Source organism: Heterodontus francisci, chromosome 4 (genome assembly GCF_036365525.1).
Source record: "Heterodontus francisci isolate sHetFra1 chromosome 4, sHetFra1.hap1, whole genome shotgun sequence".
NCBI classification, from domain to species: Eukaryota; Metazoa; Chordata; class Chondrichthyes; order Heterodontiformes; family Heterodontidae; genus Heterodontus; species Heterodontus francisci.
The window spans coordinates 41,482,141-41,506,981 of record NC_090374.1 but is presented as its reverse complement, the minus strand read 5'-3'; the positions used below and the strand labels follow the sequence as shown (position 1 = coordinate 41,506,981).

Genomic DNA, 24,841 nt, shown 5'->3' with positions numbered 1-24,841 from the left:
CCCACCCAGTCAGCAAGGAGGCCACTAGGTATGACTAGGTGGCTTCCTCAGGTGCTGAAGGTTGTCTGCCGCTGATAAAATACCAGCAGTGGCAGGAAGAGACCCTTAAGTGGCAATTAAGTGGCCATTTAAGAGCCTCAATTGGCCTGGGGCTGGTGGGCCATTTGCTATCTCTCCCACCGCTGGTAAAATAGCAGAGGGGGTGGGTAGGCAATGGGCATGGCACCACACCCCCCCTGCCTCCCACACAATTTTATGACCCACCCCCACCCCACCTCCCAGCCTGCTCGTGGGCAATGCGTTAAATTCCAGCCAATATCATCCCCTTCCAAAAGGGTGGGAGAGCATCAAAGGGTTAAAAAAAATTAAACGGGATATGAGTCCCCAACCTGCCATTTTCTGCCTGTCATCTTTTTTAGGGGTGGCAAGTAGCATGTCAATTGGGAATCTAATTTAAATTTAACAGTTGATGGCTGGGTTTTCCAGGGCTTTTGAAATCCGGCAGTAAAAGGGAGATTGGAGCTGCTGGCTCAAGAAGGTAGGAGGCTTTTGGGCCAGGAGGAACAGGACTGCCTTCGTGCTCTCCTCTGTCAATTGTGGCCTATCTCTCCCTCTGGCCGCAAGTGACGATCTGAACTCCCCAAACCCTGATCTCTCGTTCTGTCCCTTCCAATAGATGCTCTTTTCCCACTCCCAAGCCCAGATATATCACTTCCTCCTTCATGATTGCTGCTTTCTTTCCCAAAAATAACAAAGTTCATAGAAAGGAAATTGCTGAAAATAGAGACATGTTGTCGAAGCTTTTCGTCTTGCACTCATCAGGACAATACGCAAGAATAACCAATGTAAGGGAAAACAACAACTTATACTGCATGGGAAGAGAGTGCTGATTGGTTGGCAAGTGAACTCTGATTGGTAGAGGCGTTGCCACAGAGAATGCACCAGTTTACGGTGCCTGACAGTTGACTGTCAAGCTTTGTTTTAAATTTAAACCAGGCAGCTTGACTCTGATTGGTCAAAGCATTGCCCTGAGGAATCAACTAGCGAAGGGCTGTCACTTATTTTGTTCAACTGAAACAGGTGCATGTGTGTACATGTCCTTTTTGTCTTCAAAGAACACGGCCCTGTGTATTAAGAAAGGAAATTAAATGCTTTAATTTTTACAGGATAGGTGTTGAGCAACACCCAGATCTTAGTACTCATTTTGAAGAGCAAGGAACTCCAGTTGCGATTTGTAAGTTTGTGATTTTACCCTTCCACAACTTTTGAACATTTTTAAAATTCTGGATGAAAACGTGGCTAGTAAATTGTGTAATGTGAATGAGAGCTCTTTTATTATGTGGTATACAAATTGAATATATTTCAAATAGCTCTTTTGCATAAAAATAAGCAGCAGTTATTCTAGAGAAGCAATGAATGTTCAGCCACACAGGAACAGAAATTTTATTTAGCAGTTCCTGATTTTTAAAAAAAGTTAAAGTCTGGTGTTTTGAAGAAAACACAATACTAGTCTTATGACTAACTTTAGTATTTGTTTTAAAAATTAAATTTAATCAAATTCATTGCCTAACTACAGAAAACATATAGAACCTCATGATGACATTTTTAAATTTATGTATTGATTCATTAACTTCTGATCTTCGGACTTTTTTGCTGTTGGTACTGAATGAAACAGTTGCTGAACCTAGGGCGTACATTATCTTGGGGGTGGCAGTGAATGAAGACAAGACCGACCAAAAATTGCTTTTGTTAGACACACACTACACAGGAAATGATGAATTGTCCAATATAATTGACAAGGTACGTATAGAAAAATGAGCAGCACAAATTATTTTCATAATTGTGTAAAATTTATAAAGGGCTTTCCTGCTGAAATCAAATTAGGTGATGTTATTAAATAATTTGTCATAGTGAATTGGTTTATCAATTTATGTTTTTAAAAAACATTTTGGCTGTATTAGACTCCATTTCAGAATCAAGCTCCATTTTCAATTCATTTTAATGATGGATTTTAGTTTTACACAGTCATGTCAGTACTGATAGAATCCATTTCCTTATTATGTGTTAGTTCAGGTCAAATGTTCTTATCTGGAGTCTGCCCAGAAAGTTTGGTGCTGAGAAGTTTATCCTAACTTTAACATTCTTTTTTGGGGTGTGGGGGGGGGAGGCGGGAGGGGTGATGTACAGTAGTGGTTATGTTACTGGACTAGTAATTAAGAGGCCTGGACTAATGATCTGGACACGAGATCAAATCCCACCATGGCAGCTGGGGAACTTAAATTCAGAGAATCACAGAGAGAATCATTGAAAGTTTACGGCACAGAAAGAGGCCACTTGGCCCATCGTGTCTGCACTGGCCGAAAGACAAGCCACCCAACCTAATTCCACTTTCCAGCATTTGGCAGGGTACAGCAGTTGAGGTGCATATCCAGACACCTTTTAAATGAGTTGAGGGTTTCTGCCACTACTACCCTTACAGGCAGTGAGTTCCAGACCCCTACCACCCTCTGGGTGAAAAGATTTTTTCTCATCTCCCCTCTAATCTTTCTATCAGAGTCATAGAGTTAGACAGCACAGAAACAGGCCCTTCAGCCCATCATATCCATGCTGGCCATCAAGCACCTATCTATTCTAATCTCATTTTCCAGCACTTGGCCCGTAACCTTGAATGCTATGGCATTTCAAGTGCTCATCTAAATACTACTTAAATGTTGTGAGGGTATCTGCCTCTACCATCTCTTCAGGCAGTGTGATCCAGATTCCAACCACCCTCTGGGTAACAAATTTTTTCCACAAATCCCCTCTAAACCTCCTGCCCCTTACCTTAAATCTATGCCCCCTGGTTATTGACACCTCCGCTAAAGGAAAAAGTTTCTTCCTATCTACCCTATCTATGCCCCTCATAATTTTGTATACCTCAATCAGGTCCCCCCTCAGCCTTCTCTGCTTTAAGGAAAACAACCCTAACCTATCCAGTCTGTCTTCATGGCTGAAATGCTGCAGCCCAGGCAATATCCTGGTGAATCTCCTCTGCACCCTCTCCAGTGCAATCACATCCTTCCTACAGTGTGATGCCCAGAACTGTACACAGTACTCCAGCTGTGGCCTAACTAGCGTTTTATACAGCTCCATCATAACCTCCCTCCTCTTATATTCTGTGCCTCAGCTGATAAAGGCAAGTATCCCGTATACTTTCCTAACCACCTTATCTACCTGTGCTGCTGCCTTCAGTGATCTATGGACAAGTACACCAAAGTCCCTCTGACCCTCTGTACTTCCAAGGGTCCTACCATCCATTGTATATTCCCTTGCCTTGTTAGTCCTCCCAAAACGCATCACCTCACACTTCTCAGGATTAAATTCCATTTGCCACTGCCCTCCCCATCTTACCAGCCCATCTATATCGTCCTGTAATCTAAGGCTTTCCTCCTCACTATTTAAGACACCACCAATTTTCATGTCATCTGCGAACTTATTGATCATGCCTCCTATATTCACGTCTAAATCATTAATGTACACTACAAACAGCAAGGGTCCCAGCACTGATCCCTGTGGTACACCACTGGTCACAGACTTCCACTCGCAAAAACAACCCTCGACTATTACCTTCTGCCTCCTGCCACTAAGCCAATTTTGGATCCAATTTGCTAAATTGCCCTGGATCCCATGGGCTGTTACCTTCTTAACCAAGCTCCCATGCGGGACCTTATCAAAAGCCTTAATGAAGTCCATGTAGACTACATCAACTGCTTTACCCTCATATACACATCTAGTCACCTCCTCGAAAAATTCAATCAAGTTTGTTAGACATGATCTCCCCCTGACAAAGCCATGCTGACTATCCTTGATTAATCCCTGCCTCTCCAAGTGGAGGTTAATCCTGTCCCTCAGAATTTCTCCAATAGTTTCCCTACCACTGATGTTAGACTCACTGGCCTGTAATTACCTGGTTTATCCCTGCTACCCTTCTTGAATAATGGTACCACGTTCGCTGTCCTCCAGTCCTCTGGCACCTCTGCTGTGGCCAGAGAGGATTTGAAAATTTGTGTCAGAGCCCCCGCAATCTCCTCCCTTGCCTCACATAACAGCCTGGGATACATCTCATCTGGGCCTGGGGATTTATCCACTTTTAAGCCCACTAAAACCGCTAATACCTCCTCCCTTTCAATGCCAATTTGTTTGAGTATATCACAATCCCCCTTGCTGAACTCTACACCTACATCGTCCTTCTCCATAGTGAACACAGACTAAAAGTAATCGTTTGAAACCTCACCTACGTCCTCCAGCTCCACACAAATTGCCACGTTGGTCCCTAATGGGCCCTACTCTTTTCCTGGTTATCCACGCCCTTAATATACTTATAAAACGCCTTAAATCTATTCCCCCTAGTCACTGACCTCTCTGCTAAGGTAAATAGGCCCTTCCCATCCACTCTATCCATAAGAACATAAGAAATAGGAGCAGCAGTAGGCCAATCAGCCCCTCAAGCCTGCCCCGCCATTCAATAAGATCATGGCTGATCTGTCAACTCAGGCCTCAACTCCCAAGATTTCAAAAATCTGCCTACCTCCTCCTTAAATACATTTAGTGACCTAGCCTCCACAACTGTCTGAGGCAGAGAATTCCAGAGATTCACCACCCTCTGAGAGAAGAAGTTCCTTCGCATCTCAGTTTTAAATGTGTGCCTCCTTATTCTGTAACTATGTCCCCTAGTTCAAAATTCCCCCACTAGACCCCTCAAATTTTGTACATTTCAATCAAATCTCCCCTCCACCTCCTCTGTTCCAAGGAGAATAACCCCAGCCTGTCTAATCTTTCCTCATAGTTGCATTTTTCCAGTCCTGGCAACATCCTCATAAATCTCCTCTGTACCCTGTCTAGATCCTTTCTGTAATGAGTTGACCAGAACTGCGCACAGTACTCAAGTTGTGGCCTGACTAATGATTTATATAGTTCCAAAAAAACCTCCCTGCTCTTATATTCTATACTTCGGCTAATAAAGGAAAGGATTCCATATGCCTTCTTAACCACCTTATCGACCTGTCCTGCTACCTTCGGGGATCTGTACACATTCATTCCAAGTTCCCTCACTTCCTCTACACCTCTCAGTACTCTCCTATTAATTGTGTATTCCTTTGCCTTGTTTGACCTCCCCAAATGCATCACCTCACACTTCTCCGAGTTGAATTCCACTTTTTTGCCCACCTGACCTGTCCATTGATATCTTCCTGCAGCCTACAGCTATCCTCCTCGCCATAAACCACATGGCAGGTTTTTGTCATCTGCAAATTTCTTGATCATGCCCCCTACATTTATGTCCAAATCGTTAATATATACCACAAAAAGCAAGGGACCGAGTACAGAGCTCTGCAGAACACCACTGGAAACAGCCCTCCAATTGCAAAAACACCTGTTAACAATTACCCTTTGTTTTCTGCCACTGAGCCAATTTTGTAACCAGCTTGCTACATTTCTCCGGATCACATGGGCTTTTATTTTTCTTAAACAGTCTACTATGTGGGACCTTGTCAAAAGCCCACTAAAATTGATGTAGACCACATTAACTGCACTGTCCTCATCAATCTTCCTTGTTACTTCTTCAAAAACTTCAATCCAGTTAGTCAGGCACGACCTTCCTTTAACAAAGCCACGCTAACTATCCTTAAATAATCTGTGCCCTTCTAAGTGACAGTTTATCCTGTCTCTCAGAATTGATTCCAATAATTTGCCCACTACTGAGATTAGACTGTCTGGCCTGTAATTATTTGGTCAATCCCTCACTTCCTTTTTAAACAAAGGTACAACATTAGCTTTTTTAGCATTACCTCCAATCCTCCGGCACCACACCAGGGAGGACTGGAAAATGATGGTCAGAGTATTTGCTATTTCCTCCCTGGCTTCTTTGAACAGCCTCGGGTACATTTCATCCAGCCCTTGTGATTTATCCACTTTCATTGATGCTAATCCCATTAATACTTTCTCTCTCCCTATGTCTATCACATCCAATATTCCACACTGCTCCTCAACTACAATATCTGCATCGTCCCCCTCTTTTGTGAAGACAGACGCAAAGTATTCATTAAGAACTATACCAACATCTTCCAACCGTACACATAGTTTACCTTTTTGTTTTTTTATGGGCCCTACTCTTTCCTTAGTTATCCTCTTATTCTTAGTGTATTGATAAAACATCTTTGGGTCCATCTTGATTTTGCTTGCCAATATTCTTTAATGCCCTCTCTTAGCTTTCCTAGTTTCCTTTTTGATTTCACCCCTCCAAATTCTATACTCCTCTCAGTTTTCCATAGTATTGCCTTCTCGGTGTCAGACATAAGCTTTCCTTTTCTGCCTTATCTTACCCTTTAAGCTCCTTGACATCTAGGGGGCCCACCCTTTCTCTTTGTTGGAACATGTTTACTCTGAACCCCTTGAGTCTCCCCTTTGAATGACTCCCACTGCTCTGACACTGATTTACCTTCCAGTAGCTGTTTCCAGTCCACTTTCACTACATCACTCCTTAGCTTGGTAAAATTGGCCTTGTCCCAATTGAGAACTCTAAGTTCTGTTCTATCTTTGTCCTTTTCCATAATTATGTTAACGCTAACTGAATTATGATCACCACACCAGGATGCTCTCCACTCTTTCTACCTGCCTGGCTTCATTTCCTAAAGCTAAGTCCAAAACTGTGCCCTCTCTTGTTGGACTTTCTACATACTGGCCAAAAAAGTTCTCCTAAATGCACCTCAAGAATTCTGCTCCCTCAATTCCTTTCACACTAAAACTATCCCAGTTAATATTGGGGTAGTTAAAATCTGCTACTATTACTGCCCTATTGTTCTTTCACTTCTCTGAGGTTTGCCTACATATTTGCTTTTCTATCTCCCTCTGACTGTTTGGGGGTCTATAGTACAGTCCCAGCAGTGTGATTGCTCCTTTTTTGTTCCTTAGCTCAATCCATATGACCTCATTTGATGATCCTTCTAACATATCAGCCCTTCTCACAGCTGTAATTGTTTCTTTGACCAAAATTGACCCCCCCTCTATTTTTTATCCTGCCCCCCCCCATCGTGTCTGAAAACCCTGTAACCAGGAACATTGAGCTGTCACTCGTGTCCCTCCTTAACCCATGTTTCTGTAATAGCTATGATATCATACTGCCACGTGTCTGTCTATGCCCTCAGCTTGTCTGCTTTATTTGCTATACTACTTGCATTGAAGCAGACTCGGAGGGCGGAGTTCCAGAGCGGTAAGGATAAAAAACTTACCTCGGAGATTCTCAGAGCAGACTCGGAGGGCGGAGTTCCAGAGCGGTAAGTATAAAAAACTTACCTTGGAGATTCTCAGAGCAGACTCGGAGGGCGGAGTTCCAGAGCGGTAAGTATAAAAAACTTACCTCGGGGATTCTCGGAGCAGACTTGGAGGGCGGAGTTCCAGAGCGGTAAGTATAAAAAACTTACCTCGGGGATTCTCGGAGCAGACTCGGAGGGCGGAGTTCCAGAGCGGTAAGTTACCTCGGGTGGGGGAAAAAAACCCTGAAAAAGTGACGTCACAGGAAAGCTGTGACCTGATTGGCTGGTAGGGAATCTGTACCGAATTTGAAAATAAAACTGATAAAAATTGATTAAAACACTAATTAACGAATTAATAAGTAGAGTAACTAAACCAGAGGAAGGAGATTACTGTATTTAGTTAGCATTTAATATTTATAGTAGGAATCTAGCACTCGGGACCATATAGTTAAGTGTATCATAATTTAGTAAGGATTTAATAAGTATTTATTTATTTTATATTAATTAACTAATCAGTGCTAGAAATGTCAGTTAGAGGGGTGAAGTGCTTCACCTGTGAGATGTGGGAAGTCCATGAAGCTTCCAGCGTTCCGGGCAACTACATCTGCAGGAAGTATTAGAATTAGAATTAGAACATTACAGCGCAGTACAGGCCCTTCGGCCCTCGATGTTGCGCCGACCTGTGAAACCATCTGACCTACACTATTCCATTTTCATCCATGTGTCTATCCAATGTCCACTTAAATGCCCTTAAAGTTGGCGAATCTACTACTGCTGCAGGCAGGGCGTTCCACGCCCTTACTACTCTCTGAGTAAAGAAACTACCTCTCTCATCTGTCCTATATCTATCACCCCTCAACTTGAAGCTATGTCCCCTCGTGTTTGCCATCACCATCCGAGGAAAAAGACGGTGATGGCAAACACGAGGGTAAGTAGCTCCTTACCCAGTTGCAGCTCCTCACAGACCGCATAGATCGGTTGGAGTAGCAACTGGATGCACTTAGGAGCATGCAAGTGGCAGAAAGTGTCATAGACAGGAGTTTTAGAGAAGTGGTTACACCCAAGGTGCAGGCAGATAGATGGGTGACCGCTAGAAGGGGCAGGCAGTCAGTACAGGAATCCCCTGTGGCTATCCCCCTCTCTAACAAGTATACCATTTTGGATACTGTTGAGGGGGATGGCCTATCAGGGGAAAACAGCAGCAGCCAGAGCAGTGGCACCACGGCTGGCACTGTTGTTCAGAAAAGGAGGGAGAAAGTGCAGAAGAGCAATAGTTATAGGGGACTCTACAGTCAGGGGCACAGATAGACGCTTCTGTGGACGTGAAAGAGACTCCAGGATGGTATGTTGCCTCCCTGGTGCCAGGGTCAAGGATGTCTCTGAACGGACAGGGGGCATTCTGAAGGGGGAGGGTGAACAGCCAGAGGTTGTGATACACATCGGTACCAACGACATAGGCAGGAAGAGTGATGAGGTCCTGCAGGGGGAGTTTAGGGAGTTAGGCAGAAAGTTAAAAAACAGGACCTCTAGGGTTGTAATCTCGGGATTACTCCCTGTGCCACGTGCCAGTGAGGCTAGAAATAGGAAGATAGTGCAGCTAAACATGTTGCTGAACAGCTGGTGTAGAAGGGAGGGTTTCAGATATCTAGACCATTGGGATCTCCTCAGGGACAGATGGGACTTGTACAAGAAGGACGGGTTGCATCTAAACTGGAGGAGCACAAATATCCTGGCTGAGAGGTTTGCTAGCGTCACTCGGGAAGGTTTAAACTAGTGTGGCAGGGGGGTGGGAACCAGAGCAGTAGGACAGCAAGTGAAATAAATGAAGGGGAACTAGTAAATAAGGCCAGTAAGACTAAGAGGAAGAGCAGGCAAGGAGATGTTGCGGAGAACAGTGGGACTGGTGGTCTGAAGTGCATTTGTTTCAATGCAAGAAGTATAACAGGTAAGGCAGATGAACTTAGAGCTTGGATTAGTACTTGGAACTATGAAGTTGTTGCTATTACAGAGACTTGGTCGAGGGAAGGACAGGATTGGCAGCTAAATGTTCCAGGAATTAGAAGCTTCAGGCGGGATAGAGGGGGATGTAAAAGGGGTGGGGGAGTTGCATTACTGGTTAAGGAGAATATCACAGCTGTACTACGGGAGGACACCTCGGAGGGGTCATGCAGCGAGGCAATATGGGTGGAGCTCAGGAATAGGAAGGGTGCAGTCACGATGTTGGGGGTTTACTACAGGCCTCCCAACAGCCAGCAGGAGGTAGAGGAGCAGATATGTAGACAGATTTTGGAAAGATGTAAAGGTTGTAGTGATGGGTGATTTTAACTTCCCTTATATTGACTGGGACTCACTTAGTGCTAGGGGCTTGGATGGGGCAGAATTTGTAAGCAGCATCCAGGAGGGCTTCTTGAAACAATACGTAGATAGTCCAACTAGGGATGGGGCCGTACTGGACCTGGTATTGGGGAATGAGCCCGGCCAGGTGGTCGAAGTTTCAGTAGGGGAACATTTCGGGAACAGTGACCATAATTCCATAAGTTTTAAGGTACTTGTGGATAAGGATAAGAGTAGTCCTCGGGTGAAGGTGCTAAATTGGGGGAAGGCTAATGATAACAATATTAGGCAGGAACTGAAGAATTTAGATTGGGGTAAATTGAGGGTAAATCAACATCTGACATGTGGGAGTCTTTCAAACGTCAGTTGATTAGCATCCAGGACCAGCATGTTCCTGTGAGGAAGAAGGATAAGTTTGGCAAATTTCGGGAACCTTGGATAACGCGGGATATTGTGAGTCTCGTCAAAAAGAAAAAGGAAGCATTCGTAAGGGCTGGAAGGCTAGGAACAGACGAGTCCCTTGTGGAATATAAAGACAGTAGGAAGGAACTTAAGCAAGGAGTCAGGAGGGCTAAAAGGGGTTATGAGAAGTCATTGGCTAACAGGATTAAGGATAATCCCAAGGCTTTTTATACGTATATAAAGAGCAAGAGGGTAACCAGGGAAAGGGTTGGCCCACTCAAGGACAGAGAAGGGAATCTATGTGTGGAGCCAGAGGAAATGGGCGAGGTACTAAATGAGTACTTTGCATCAGTATTCACCAAGGAGAAGGACTTGGTGGATGATGAGCCTAGGGAAGGGAGTGTAGTCTCAGTCATCTCATTATCAAAAAGGAGGAGGTGTTGGGTATCTTCCAAAGCATTAAGGTAGATAAGTCCCCAGGCCTGATGGGATCTACCCCAGAATACTGAGGGAGGCAAGGAGAGAAATTGCTGGGGCCTTGACAGAAATCTTTGCATCCTCATTGGCTACAGGTGAGGTCCCAGAGGACTGGAGAATAGCCAATGTTGTTCCTTTGTTTAAGAAGGGTAGCAAGGATAATCCAGGAAATTATAGGCCGGTGAGCCTTACGTCAGGGGTAGGGAAATTATTAGAGAGGATTCTTCGGGACAGGATTTACTCCCATTTGGAAACAAATGGACTTATTAGCGAGAGGCAGCATGGTTTTGTGAAGGGGAGGTCGTGCCTCACTAATTTGATTGAGTTTTTTGAGGAAGTGACAAAGATGATTGATGTAGGAAGGGCAGTGGATGTTATCTATGTATTGACTTCAGTAAAGCTTTGACAAGGTCCCTCATGGCAGACTGATACAAAAGGTTTTGATTTTTTTGATTTAGAGATACAGCACTGAAACAGGTCTTTCGGCCCACCGAGTCCATGCCGACCATTAACCACCCATTTAGACTAATCCTACACTAATCCCATATTCCTACCACATCCTCACCTGTCCCCACATACCCCTACCACCTACCCACACTAGGGGCAATTTATAATGGCCAATTTACCTATCAACCTGCAATCTTTTGGCTGTGGGAGGAAACCGGAGCACCCGGAGGAAACCCACGCAGACACAGGGAGAACTTGCAAACTCCACACAGGCAGTACCCAGAATTGAACCCGGGTCGCTGGAGCTGTGAGGCTGCGGTGCTAACCACTGCGCCACTGTGCCGCCCAAGGTGAAGTCACATGGGATCAGAGGGGAGCTGGCAAGATGGATACAGAACTGGCTCGGTCATAGAAGACAGAGGGTAGCAGTGGAAGGGTGCTTTTCTGAATAGAAGGATACGACTAGTGGTGTTCTGCAGGGATCAGTGCTGGGACCTTTGCTGTTTGTAGTATATATAAATGATTTGGAGGAAAATGTAGCTGGTCTGATTAGTAAGTTTGCGGACGACACAAAGGTTGGTGGAGTTGCGGACAGTGATGAGGATTGTCAGAGGATACAGCAGGATATAGATCGGTTGGAGCCTTGGGCGGAGAAATGGCAGATGGAGTTTAATTCGGACAAATGTGAGGTAATGCATTTTGGAAGGTCTAATGCAGGCTATGACAGGTTCCAGCTCTTCATTATGAGATTGAAACCAGTCTGCATTTCTCTTCGCACTTTTGCCGTAGGTGGTCAAAGCTGACTCATAGATGGCGTCTCTGATGTGGGCCCACTTGGTCTCAGCATCCCCTCAGCATATGGTTATCCATGACCTGAGAAATGTCCTGGAGTTCCCAAATAGCACAGGATGTACACTCCAGAGGTTGGAGCAGCCCTGCCATTCCTCTATCTATTAAATTATAAACTTTGCTACTACAAGTAAACCCTGCTACTGCAAATAAGCTCTGCTACTAATGAATATCACAAGCTGAGAATATAAGTAAAAAAAAGTAAGAAAAATAAAAATACTCACCAACCAACCACTTACCTGATTCCCAATGACGTCGCTTGATTTTCCGTGGAATGCTGTCGGTCAGCTCAGAACCCACAGACTGGTTAGCTCCCTCACAGGCCTGCTCTTTATCCTTCTTTATTGTGTTAATTAAATAATATTTATTTTTCTGAATTAATTTGTAGCTCCCTCTTCACCAAACTCCCTCACTCACCAAACTCTGACTTCACACACTGTGCTTTCAAGCCGCACTCAGTGCAGTTACGTAATAGCTGGAATAAAAAGACAGTGTCATAATGGTGACCACGAAACTGCCGGATTGTTGTAAAAACCCGTCTGGTTAATTAATGTCCTTTTGGAAAAGAGATCTGCCATCCTTGCCTTATCTGGATGATATGTGACTCCAGACCCACAGCAATGTGGATGATTCTAGACTGCTCTCTGAAATGGCCTATAGAAAGCCACTCAGTTTTATTCAAGATGGTGGTGGTGAGCCCCCATCTTCTCAATGACAATTAGGCATGGGTAATAAATGCTGACCTTAGGCATATCCTGTGAAAGAATTTTTAAAAATTTTGTTGAAAAGAAAATGTAGCTTTACACAGTTGCGCAGGCTTTAAATTGTAAAGTCTAGAAATTGTTTCTAGAATGCAGCACAGGGATCCACCCCTGTGCCGAAATGTGCAGGCTCCAGGCTCACTTGATATTGGGCCTAATGCCTCAGTTACATCGGAACAGCAAGCTACAGATGCCTGCTGGCTGTCCCCAGGCAGTTCTCCAGTGAAGACCATTAGAATTTTGGGCCGCAGCCTAATTGGTAGGCTTCTCAGGTAGGCCTTGTAAGATCAGGAAGCATTCGGGAGGAGAGGAACGATCAGCAGCAAGGAAGGGTGACCAGTAGAGGGGGATTTTCACTAGGAGAGAGGAACTGTAGGGAGGGAGGGCTGTGATTGGAAGTGAGTGGGATGATCAGAAGAGGGAGGGAGATTGGCAACTGGAAGAGGAAGGGGGTAATTGGAAGAGAGGGGGTAACTAGGAGAGAAGAGGAAGGTTAAGTATCAACTGGGAGAGAGAAGGATTGGGGCAGCTGGAAGAGATCGAGGGGGAACGACAGGGAGAAAAGGCATGACCAAGAGAAGTGAGTGTCAAGGCAGCGATTGGGGGTGGGGGTGGAAAATAAGCAACACTCCTGCACCTCCCAATTCCACATTCAGCTGAGTATTTTTTTAAAACTTGCTTTGCAATAGTTTAAGAGTACAGGCAGTGCCGTTTTGTTCTGGACACAGCCAGCAGCACTGGTCTATTCAGGGCAAACCAAGTCAATAATGAAGACATCAAACAGGAATTAGGCCCATCCTTTGCGTATGCAAAGGATCAGATGCTTGTTTCAGACATGAGCCCTGGATGCCTCTTTTGATACCTGTACAAATATGATGGGCGGTGAACTTCAGCCGCACACTTGTAAAACGGGCAGTGTCACCAATTTTTTTATTTTATTTATTTAGAGATACAGCACTGAAACAGGCCCTTTGGCCCACCGAGTCTATGCCGACCAACAACCACCCATTTATACTAACCCTGCAGTAATCCCATATTCCCTATCACCTACCTACACTAGGGGCAATTTACAATGGCCAATTTACCTATCAACCTGCAAGTCTTTGGCTGTGGGAGGAAACCGGAGCACCTGGCGAAAACCCACGCGGTCACAGGGAGAACTTGCAAACTCCGCACAGGCAGTACCCAGAATCGAACCTGGGTCCCTTGAGCTGTGAGGCTGCAGTGTAACCACTGCGCCACTGTGGACTTTCTAGACCCAATGCTTGGTCAGGAGCCTTTTTCCTTTGTGGCAAGATGGCTTTGCTTTTTGCACCTCCACTTCTAAGGAGTTATTCAGAATTTATTCTTGGGAGCCCCTACTACTGCATGATACTAGACCCAGTTGCCTCAAGGTCCCCTGCAGCAACCGCATTATTGTCATCTCGGATATAGAACATAGAACAGTACAGCACAGTACAGGCCCTTCGGCCCACGATGTTGTGCCGAACCTTTAACCTACTCTAAGATCAAACTAACTACCTACCCTTCATTCTGCTATCATCCATGTACCTATCCAAGAGTCGCTTAAATGTCCCTAATGTATCTGCTTCTACTACCACCGCTGGCAGCGCATTCCACGCACCCACCACTCTCTGTGTAAAGAACCTACCTGTGACATCTCCCCGAAACATTCCTCCAATCACCTTAAAATTATGCCCCCTGGTGATAGCCCTTTCCACCCTGGGAAAAAGTCTATCCACTCTATCTATGCCTCTCATCATCTTGTACCCCTCTATCAAGTCACCTCTCATCCTTCTTCGCTCCAATGAGAAAAGCCCTAGCTCCCTCAGTCTTTCTTCGTAAGACATGCCCTCCAGTCCAGGCAGCATCCTGGTAAATCTCCTCTGCACCCTCTCTAAAGCTTCCACATCCTTCCTATAATGAGGCGACCAGAACGTCTTTCCCATTGTTCTCAGGATCTGGTTGCCAATGATTTTTGTATTTTCTAGCAGAACTGCGAAGTAAGAGATGTTCAAGAAAGAGCCTGTAGGCCAGATTCAGCCCTTGCAGCTCTGTGCCATATCTTTATTTACACTTTCATGTGCATGTTTCTTTAGTTGTGACATCTTGAGTGTTGTGTGCCTGGGGAATTTGAAAAGAAACTGGTGGTTGTAAGTCAATTAAGCAGCAGTCTTTTCAATCAATCAAGGAGCAGCCTCCTTTTTTCCTACAATATCCCCCTCACCCACCCCCCCCCACCCCCCCCACACACTTTGTACTTGGTTAAAAGTTGTTTATCTTTAACTTAAATCAGATGATTATACTACTGGAATTCACGTTTGTTGTAAGTAACCATTTAATCTTGTGTATTTCAGGCTGTCGAGTGGAAATCAGAAGAATTCTTGAATCAGGTGGAGCTTTATGGCTTATGCCTGCCTCAGAGACCAGAGGGTGTTTAAAGCCACCATCACTTGAGTGCATACACTTATGGAGCTGTGGCTGGAAAGGAAGAGAATTTTCAGATGCACAGGACTCTTACGATTTTTGTGTACTTCAAATCAAATGAGAACATGAGTGTTGAGTACATGTGCTTCACCTAGTACTGCAATAAAAACAGCAGCTAAATATATCTTCAGTACTTTATTACTTCATATGCAGGATTGTCGAACTGTAAAGGTCGCAGATACTTTAATAATTAGTGGGAGTGTTTAGCGATCTATTTGATTTTTTCAATAACTAAATCTATGGAATCAAAGAAACTACTGAAATTTAAGAAGCCTCACCCCTTTAAAGATGGAGGCAGGAATTAATGTTGATACTTTTGTACTTAGACACTGTAAAAGCACCTACAGCAGACTTGGTCCAATAATACAAACTTACATAATTTGTCAATTATCTAGATACCTAGCAAAAATTATGGGCTGAATTTTTACTTACCTGACCCACTGGGGGTTGGGGTAGGAGGGTATTGGAAAGGCACAGGGAACCCAAAAAGTTGGGATTCCCACACGCTGACATCATCGATTGGTTCCCCATCTGGAATTAACAGGCTTGACTTCCAGTCGGGTGGGGAGCAGGTTGGTGAAGGCAACAGGACGACTGGGCAGGGCAGGAGCTGGGGCAATTATCTAGTGAGTAGGGAGGGTGGTTCGATTCCGGGTGGTCAATTGGGCGAGCTGCCGGGCCCAGGGAGGTGGTGGTTCGAGGCGATGGTGGAGTGAAAGTCAAAGGGGAATTGGAGGCCGAGGGAGGAGGTCAGGGGCCACAGGGAGGAGGGGGAGATTGGGGACCTGGTGGGGAGGGGTGAATCGAAGGCCGAGGGAGAGGTCGGGGGCCTGAGGATGGTGATTGAAGGCCTGTTGGCGGGGTGCTGGGGGTGCCAGAGACCTGGTTCGTTCAGAGGCCAGGGGGTGGGATAAGAGGCCTCTTGGAGAAGGCCAGTGGTGGGGAGGAGGTGGGTGCCTGATTGCTGGGGTATCCAGGATTTAGATTTTTTAGATTTTTAGATTTCGATATACAGCACTGAAACAGGCCCTTCGGCCCACCGAGTCTGTGCCAACCATTTACCACCCATTTATACTTATCCTACACTAATCCCATGTTCCTACCACATCCTCAACTGTCCCTATATTCCCCTACCACCTACCTATACTAGGGGCAATTTATAATGGCCAATTTACCTATCAACCTGCAAGTCTTTTGGCTGTGGGAGGAAACCGGAGCACCCGGAGGAAACCCACGCAGACACAGGGAGAACTTGCAAACTCCACACAGGCAGTACCCAGAATTGAACCTGGGTCGCTGGAGCTGTGAGGCTGCGGTGCTAACCACAGGATGTATGTATAAAGGCACTCACCTCCTGGATCTGCCAAATCCTCGCCTGGATGTAGCGCTTGTGTTCATTCCCTGATGCTTGGAACCCAAGCCAACCAGAGCTAAAGTTAAAAAGCTGAATGACAATGAGGCTCGTAGCCTCATTATCGTATTTAATTCACCTCCTTGGAAGATTGGAAATGGGTTTGGGTTGGAAATCTGATTTTTCAGACTTTACTCACCATAAGATCTTTATCCAACAACACATAAAATTATACAAACAAAACTGAACAATTCACATTTGTGCATACCCTTGGCAATGTCTTGTGGGTGCCTTTGCCTGGCCTAGGGCTCTTCTGCAGTGCTACCCCAGTGGCAAGTGGAAAGCTGCTAACTTTCACTGGGGGAAAGAGCAGATGGTCTTGCAGGATGCTCTCAAGGAGCTCTGGACTTTTAGGACCCAGCATCAGATTGAACCACCAGCGCAATTGTGGAAGGAATGTTCTGGAGCAGCTCATGACAAGAGAATACAAATTTAATAGATCTAGCTATCTGGGCTGGCTGGCTGAGAGGCAATAGCAAGGGCACGAGTGGAGTGGTGGTGGTGGTGGTGGGAGACTTGTCAGCCCGCAGCTCCAACAATTTGCTCAGTACCGCTTCCCTGGTGATTATAGTTTTTGTAAGTTCCTCCGTCCCTTCCATTTCCTGATTTACAACTATTTCTGGGACGTTACTTGTATCCTCTATAGTGAAGACTGATGCAAAATACCTTTCAATTCATCTGCCATGTCCTTATTTTCCACTGTTAATTCCCCAGACTCATCTTCTATAGGACCAATGCTCACTTTGTTAACTCTTTTCTTTTTAAAATATCTATAGAAATTCTTACTATCTGTTTTTATATTTCTAGCCAGCTTTCTCTTGTACTCTAATTTTTCCTTCCTTTTTAATCTTTTTGTCATTCTTTGCTATTTTTTATATTCTGTCCAATCTGCTGACCTGCCATCCATCTTTGCGAAATTATATGTTTTTGCTTTAAGTTTGATGCTATCTTTTTTTAGTGAACCACGGATGGTGGGTACTCCTCTTGGAACTTTTCATTCTTGTTGGAATGTATCTAATCTGTGTATTCTGAAATATCCCATTAATTGCCTGCCACTGCATCTCTATTGACCTATCCCTTAACCCGATTTGCTAGTTCACTTTAGCTAGCTCTGCTTTCATGCCCTCATAATTGCCCTTATTTAAGTTTAAAATCCTACTCTTAGGCCCACTCTTCTATCCCTCAAACTGAATGTAAAATTCAATCATATTATGATTGTTGCTGCCTAGGGGCGCCTTCACTATGAGGTCATCAATTAATCCTATCTCATTGCACAATACCAGGTCTAGTATAGCCTGCTGTCTGGTTGGCTCCTGCTTTTCTAAGAAAGTATCCCGAAAACATTCTGAGTTCCTCATCTAGACTACCTTTGCCCATTTGATTTTTCCAAACTATATGTAGATTAAAATCCTCCATGATTATCGCTGTACCTTTCTGACAAGCTCCGATTATTACTTCCTTTCTACCCTATCCTACAGTGTGGTTATTGTTAGGGGGCCTGTACACCACTTCCACAAGTGACTTCTCACCTTTATCATTACTCATCTCGACCCAAAACGCTTCTATATCCTGGTTTCCTGAACTTAGGTCATCCCTCTCTATTGTGCTAATACCATCATTAATTAACAGACCCATCCCTCCACCTTTTCCTAGTTTCCTGTCCTTCCTAAATGTCATGTACTCTTCAATATTCAAATCTCAATCTATGTCATCCTGCAGCCATGTCTCTAATGGCTATCAGATCGTACTTATTTATTTCTATTTGCGCTATCAGTTCATCTGTTTTGTTTCAAATGCTACGTACATTCAGATACAAAGCCTTTAGTTTTGACCTTTTATTATTTTTGTAAGCTCTAGCCTTATCTGCTGATTTGCTCTTAGATTTGTACACACTGTCCCTTCCTGTCATTGTCTGTTTATCTTTTCCCATATTAATACCTTTCTTTCTTGCCTTGTCTCTACTCTTTGATCTACCATATCTTCCCAAATTTGATTTCTTGCCCCCAATAAATGTTTAAAACCCGCTCTACTCCCTAGTTATGTGGCTCGCTAGAACATTGGTCCCAGCACGGTTCAGGTGTAGACCGTCCCAACGGTACAGCCCCCACTTTCCCCAGTACAGGTGCCAGTGCTCCATGAACTGGAACCCACTTCTACCACACCAGTCTTTGAGCCATGCATTCATTTTGCTAATCTTATTTACCCAATGCCAATTTGCACGTGGTTCTGGTAATAATACAGAGATTATTACCTTTGAGGTTATGCTTTTTAATTTAGACTGTAGCTCCTCAAACTGACTATGCAGAACCTCTTTCCTAGTTCTACCTATGTCATTGGTACCTACATGGACCACAACCACTGGATCCTCTCCCTCCAACTGCAAGTTCCTCTCCAGCCCAGAGCAGATGTCCCGAACCCTGGCACCAGGCAGGCAACACAGCCGTCTGGACTCTTGCTCTTGGCCGCAGAGAACTGTGTCTATCCCCTTGACTATGCTATCCCCTACTACCACAACATTCCTATTTACTCCCTCCACTTGAATGTACAATGGTGCCACCTTGCAGCCCCCGCTTTCATCCATACAGGTTGAGAGAACCTCAATATAATAAAAACAAAATACTGCAGATGCTGGAAATCTGAAATAAAAACAAAAAGTGCTGGAAAATACTCAGCAGGTCTGGCAGGTCACTGATCTGAAACGTTAACTTTGCTTCTCTCTCCACAGATGCTGCCAGACCTCTTGAGTATTGTCCAGCACTTTTTGTTTTATATTATATATTGTATGAGAGAATCTCAAACCTGTTTGATGATTGCAAAGGCTAAGGCTCCTCCGCTTCTATGTTCTAGGTCCCCATACCACCCTCCTGTCCCTGACCTTGGACCACATCAGAAGACCCTATCCTAAGGGGTGTGACCGCCTCCTGGTACAAAGTGTCCAGGTAACGTTCCCCCTTCCTGATATGACGCAGTGTTTGCAACTCGGCCTTCAGCTCATTAACTCTGAGCCGAAGTTCCATGAGCTGCAGACACTTACTGCATACATGGTCGCTGTGAATCACACTGGTGTATGCAAGCTCCCACATACAACAGCTGCAACACATCACCTGCCCTGTCATCCTTATTGTGTTTAAAATTAAGTAAATAATTATTTACTTAATTAATGGCTCTCCTCACCAGCACTTACTACACTAATTTAAACCTCAGTAATACAATAAACCTTTCTGCTTAAAAATAAAACAAAACAGTAGACTCACCAGCTTCTTACTTCCCTTCTGCTTGTGTGCCTTAATTAATTATAAGGTAGTTACATAAGTTTTAATTTTGTTTTTTTTCTAATTTCCAGCTATTAACACATGCACCCTACAGCAGTGTACTAACCTAGCTATTTACAGATACTCCCTAATAGCAGTTACTCACTAACCAATCACCTTACAGCTTTCCTGTGATGTCAGTATTTGAATTTTTTTCAAACTCAGTCCGCATGCACCGAATCCTGAAGAGCTGCTCCTTCAGAGGTCTGACTCCATTCCTTCCCAAAGGTTAGTGAATTCCCAAAGCCATGCTGCTATTAATTGGCCCCTAATTGGCCTCCTTTGAGGCAAGAATCATAGAACCATTAAAAAATTACGGCACAGAAGGCGGCCATTCAGCCCTTAGTGACCGTGCAGCTGAAAAATCTAGCCGCCCAATCTAATCTCACTTTCCAGCACCTGAGTCCATAGCCTTGCCAGTTACAGCACTTCAGGTGCATGTTCAAGTACCTTTTAAAAGAATTGAGGGTTTCTGCCGCCACCACTGTTACTGGCTGTGAATTCCAGACACCCACCACCCACTGGGTGAATAAGTTTTTCCTCATGTCCCCTTTAATTTTTTTTAATCCTTCTACCAATCAGCTTAAATCTGTTTCCCCTGGTAATTGACCTTTCCGCTAGGGGAAACAGGTCCTTCCTGTCTACTCTATCTCGGCCACTCATAATTTTGTACATCTCTATTAAGTCACCCCTCAACCTCCTCTGTTCTAAGGAAAACAACCCTAGCTTATCCAATCTTTCCTCATAGCTGCAACTTTCGAGCCCTGGCAACATTCCTGTAAATCTCCTCTGTACTCTCTCCACAGCAATTATGTCCTTCCTGTAATGTGGTGACCAGAACTGTATGCAATACTCCAACTATGGCCTAACCAGCGTTTTATACAGTTCCAGCATTACATCCCTACTTTTGAATTCTATACCTCGGCCAATAAAGGAATGCATTCCATATGCCTTCTTCACCACTTTATCTACCTGTCCTGCCACCTTCAGGGGCCTGTAGACATGCACCAAGGTCTCTCACTTCTTCTACCCCTCTCAATATCCTCCCGTTTATTGTGTATTCCCTCGCTTAATTTGCCCTCACCAAATGCATTACCTCACACTTATCTGAATTGAATTCCATTTGCCACTTTCCCACCCACTCAACCAAATCTTTCATATCTTTCTGGGGTCTATGGCTATCCTCTTCACTATCAACTACAGGGCCAATTTTTGTGTCATCAGCAAATTTCCCAATCATGCCTCCCACATTTAAGTCCAAATCATTAATATATACCACAAACAGCAAGAGACCCAACACCGAGCCCTGTGGAACGCCACTGGAAATGGCTTTCCATTCACAAAAACGTCCGTTGACTACTACCTTTTGCTTCCTGGCCCTGATCAAATTTTGGATCCAACCTGCCACATTCCCCTGTATCCCATGGGCTTTCATTTTACTGATCAGTCTGCCATGTGGGACATTGTCAAATGCCTTACTAAAATCCATGTAGACCACATCTACTGCACTTCCCTCATCAATCCTTCTTGTTACTTCCTCAAAAAGCTCAATTAAGTTAGTAAGACATGACCTTCCCTTAACAAATCCATGATGACTATCCCAGATTAATCCGTGCCTTTCTAAGTGACAGTTTATCCTGTCCCTCAGAATAGATTCTAACAATTTACCCACCACCGAGGTCAGACTGACCGGCTTATAATTATTTGGTCTATCCCTTGCACCCTTTTTAAACAATGGTACAACGTTCGCAGACCTCCAATCACCTGGTACCTCGCCTGTATCTAGTGAGGATTTGAAGATGATCCTCAGCGCATCTGCTATTTCCTCCCTGGCTTCCTTTAACAACCTGGGATGCAATCCATCTGGGCCTGGTGATTTATCCACTTTCAAGGATGTCAGACCCTCTAGTACTTACTCTCTCATTATACTTATCGTATCTAATATTTCACACTCCTCCTCTTCAATTACAATGTCTACAACAACCTCTCCTTTGTGAAGACAGAGACAAAAAACTCATTAAGAACCCTGCCCATATCTTCTGCATCCACGCCTAAGTTCCCTTGTACATCTCGGACAGGCCCTACCCTTTCCTTAGTTATCCTCTTGCTCTTAATGTACTAATGAAACATCTTTGGGTTTTCCTTGATTTTACCTGCCAATAATTTTTCATGTCCTCTCTTTGCTTTTCTAATTTCCTTTTTTACTTCACCCCTGCACTTTCCTAAAGTGTTAAGATTATTGTGATCGTCATAAGCTTTCTTTTTCTGCTTTAACTTACCCTGTAAACTTTGAGATAACCAGGGGGCTCTAGATTTGGCAGTACCAATCTTTATTTTTGGGGGGACATACCTACACTGTGCCTGTGGAATCTGGCTTTTGAATGCCTTCCACTGGTTTGTCACTGATTTTTCTTCAAGTAGCTGTATCCAGTCCACTTGTGCCAGGTCACCTCTCAGCTTCTTAAAATTTGCCTTCTCCCAATTTAGAAATTTTACTCCTGTTTTATCATTGTCCTTTTCCATGATTATGCTAAAACTTACTGTATTATGGTCACTATCTCCAAAATGGTCACCCACTGCCCAGTTCCTCCACTAGCCCAGTTTCATTACTGAAGACTAGATTTAGAATTACGCCCCTTCTCGTTCGGCTTGTTATGTGCTGGCTAAAAAAGTTCTCTTGAACACAGTTCAAGAATTTTGTCCCCTCTGTGCCCTTCACACTGTTTGTATCCCAGTTGATATTGGGGTAGTTGAAATCCCCAACTATTATTGCCCTATAGTTTTTGTGCTCATAGATTTGCCTACATATTTGTTCTTCTACCTCCCTCTCACTATTTGGGGGTCCATAGTACACTCCTAGTAGTGTGGCTGCCTCTTTTTTATTTCTGAGCTCCACCCATATGGCTTCATTTGATGATTCATTTAGCATACCATCCCTCCTCAAAGCTGTTATTGATTCCTTAACTAATAATGCTACACCCCCTCCTTTTTTTATCTCCCTCTCTATCCCGCCTGAAAACTCTATATGCAGGGATGTTGAGTTGACCCTCCTTAAGCCAAGTTTCCATTATAGCAACGATATCATGTTGCCATCTGTGCCCTCAGCTCATTAGCTTTATTTCCTATACTCATTGCATGTAAATAAATACCCTTTAATGCTTCCAAATTCCTACGCTGCACACTGCACACTGGCGCAGTGGTTAGCACCGCAGCCTTATAGGGTTCGGTTCTGGGTACTGTCTGTGCGGAGTTTGCAAGTTCTCCCTGTGACTGCGTGGGTTTCCGCCAGGTGCTCCGGTTTCCTCCCACAGCCAAAGACTTGCAGGTTGATAGGTAAATTGGCCATTGTAAATTGCCCCTAGTGTAGGTAGGTGGTAGGAGAATTGTGAGGACGTGGTAGGGAATATGGCATTAATGTAGGATTAGTATAAATGGGTGGTTGATGGTTGGCACAGACTCGGTGGGCCCAAGGGCCTATTTCAGTGCTGTATGACTCTATGACTTTTTAATCTTTGCTTCTTCTGTCTTTCAGAGTCACTCGCTAATTTTCTACCTCCTGTTCCCTGCCCTGAAATTGTCCTATCTAAGACTGTGCTCTGGTCCCGTCTCCAAGAGCTGCCAACCAATCAGAGGGCCGGCAGCTCTTCAGTTCCAGCAGTGCCACCCAGCAAGAAGAGGACAATGGCTGCCTGCCTGGGAACAGGTAAGTGAGGATCGGGCCTCGCCAGGGACAATCGGCAAGCCCCGGCGAAGGGGGGAGTTGGGTTGGAGCGCAAGATAGGGGGTTGGTTTTAGCAGGGGTAGCTTGTGCTGCTGGAGGGGGGGGGGGGGGGGGTGCCCTCCGTGGGGCACAGGGTGCCTGATCAGGAGAACTGTGCCCCCCACCTTCCAGCCTGCAAGGAGGCCGCCAGGTATTACTGGGTAGCCTTTTCAGGTGCTGACATTCCAGTGTCACCATCTGCGATTGCATGACTGCCCTGTGCCCCCACTAGCTCCAGAGCAGCCTCCTCTGCCAATGTCAGAGGATGCACCACTGTCCCACCCGCCAGTTCTCGCTGTCTCCCCCATGTTATGGGTGCGTTTCTTCTGCAAACGGGAAGAAGGATACAATTAGATCTAGCACGAAGAACAACAGAACCTTTATGCCAGTGGCAGGCTCTCATCCCTTGATGGTTCCTCCCCACGTCTGCTCTCAGGGGGCATAATGGGGGTGAGCTCTGAAAGAAGGCGGCCTGTTGCTGAGATGCAGTCATGGAGCTGACAGGATGTGGTGATGCCTCGCCCCTTTGCTACCACCTTTGTGGTCACTCTCTCCTCCTGTAGCACTCCCTCACATGTAGCCACATGCAAGCCCCAAAGGGTATGGGTATGGAGGACTCACCTTGGCAGAGCAAAAGAGGTCATTAACCATTTTGTGCCACTGCACCAAGTTCCAGGGGATGACCTCCTCTGCTATCTCCATCCAGGCTTGCTTAGTCAGGTGGGAGGAACTCTTCTTGCCATGCCTTTCCCTTGCAGCCTGGAGGAGAATCGCCAGGGAGGCATCACTAAACCATGGGGCCACCTGGTGTCTTGCCTCGGACGTGGTCCCAGTTGTCTCCTGTTCCATGCAGATAGTCCACAGTCCTGGTGCAGGGGCGCAGGGAGGTGCAGAAGTTGTAGAGGAGGGTCCAGCAGCAGTAGTATGTTGGGGGGTGTGGGGGGTGGTGTGGAGGTGTTAAAGCTGCAGCAGTAGTAGTGGTCGAGGGAAGGTCCAGGCATTACAGCAGTAGCAGCTGTGGTAGAATGGGGTCCATGAGTTACAGCAGCAGCAACAGCATTGGTCGCTGGGGGGGGGGGGGGGGTTCCAGTTGTTAAATCAGCAGCAGCAGTGGTCAGGGGATGGTGAGAGGTGGGGGTTCACGTTAAAGCAGCAGCAGCGGTAGAGGGGAGCATCCAGGAGATACAGCAGCAGCAGTAGCAGCCATGTTGGGGGGGTGGAGGAGTTACAGCAGTGGTCGAGCTGGGGAGAAGGGGGTCCAGGAGCTAAAGCAGCAGCAGTGGTAGGGGGGGAATGGTCCAGGAGACAGCAGC

General features: G+C 45.2%; 1 long non-coding RNA gene across 1 annotated transcript; it reads left to right on the top strand.

Moving 5' to 3' along the window:
* Positions 1-1,045: 1,045 nt before the first annotated feature.
* On the top strand, positions 1,046-15,168 carry LOC137368651 (uncharacterized). The gene is made up of 3 exons (XR_010974800.1): positions 1,046-1,234; positions 1,676-1,800; positions 14,917-15,168. It is a non-coding gene; the product is annotated as an uncharacterized lncRNA (long non-coding RNA).
* Positions 15,169-24,841: the final 9,673 nt, after the last annotated feature.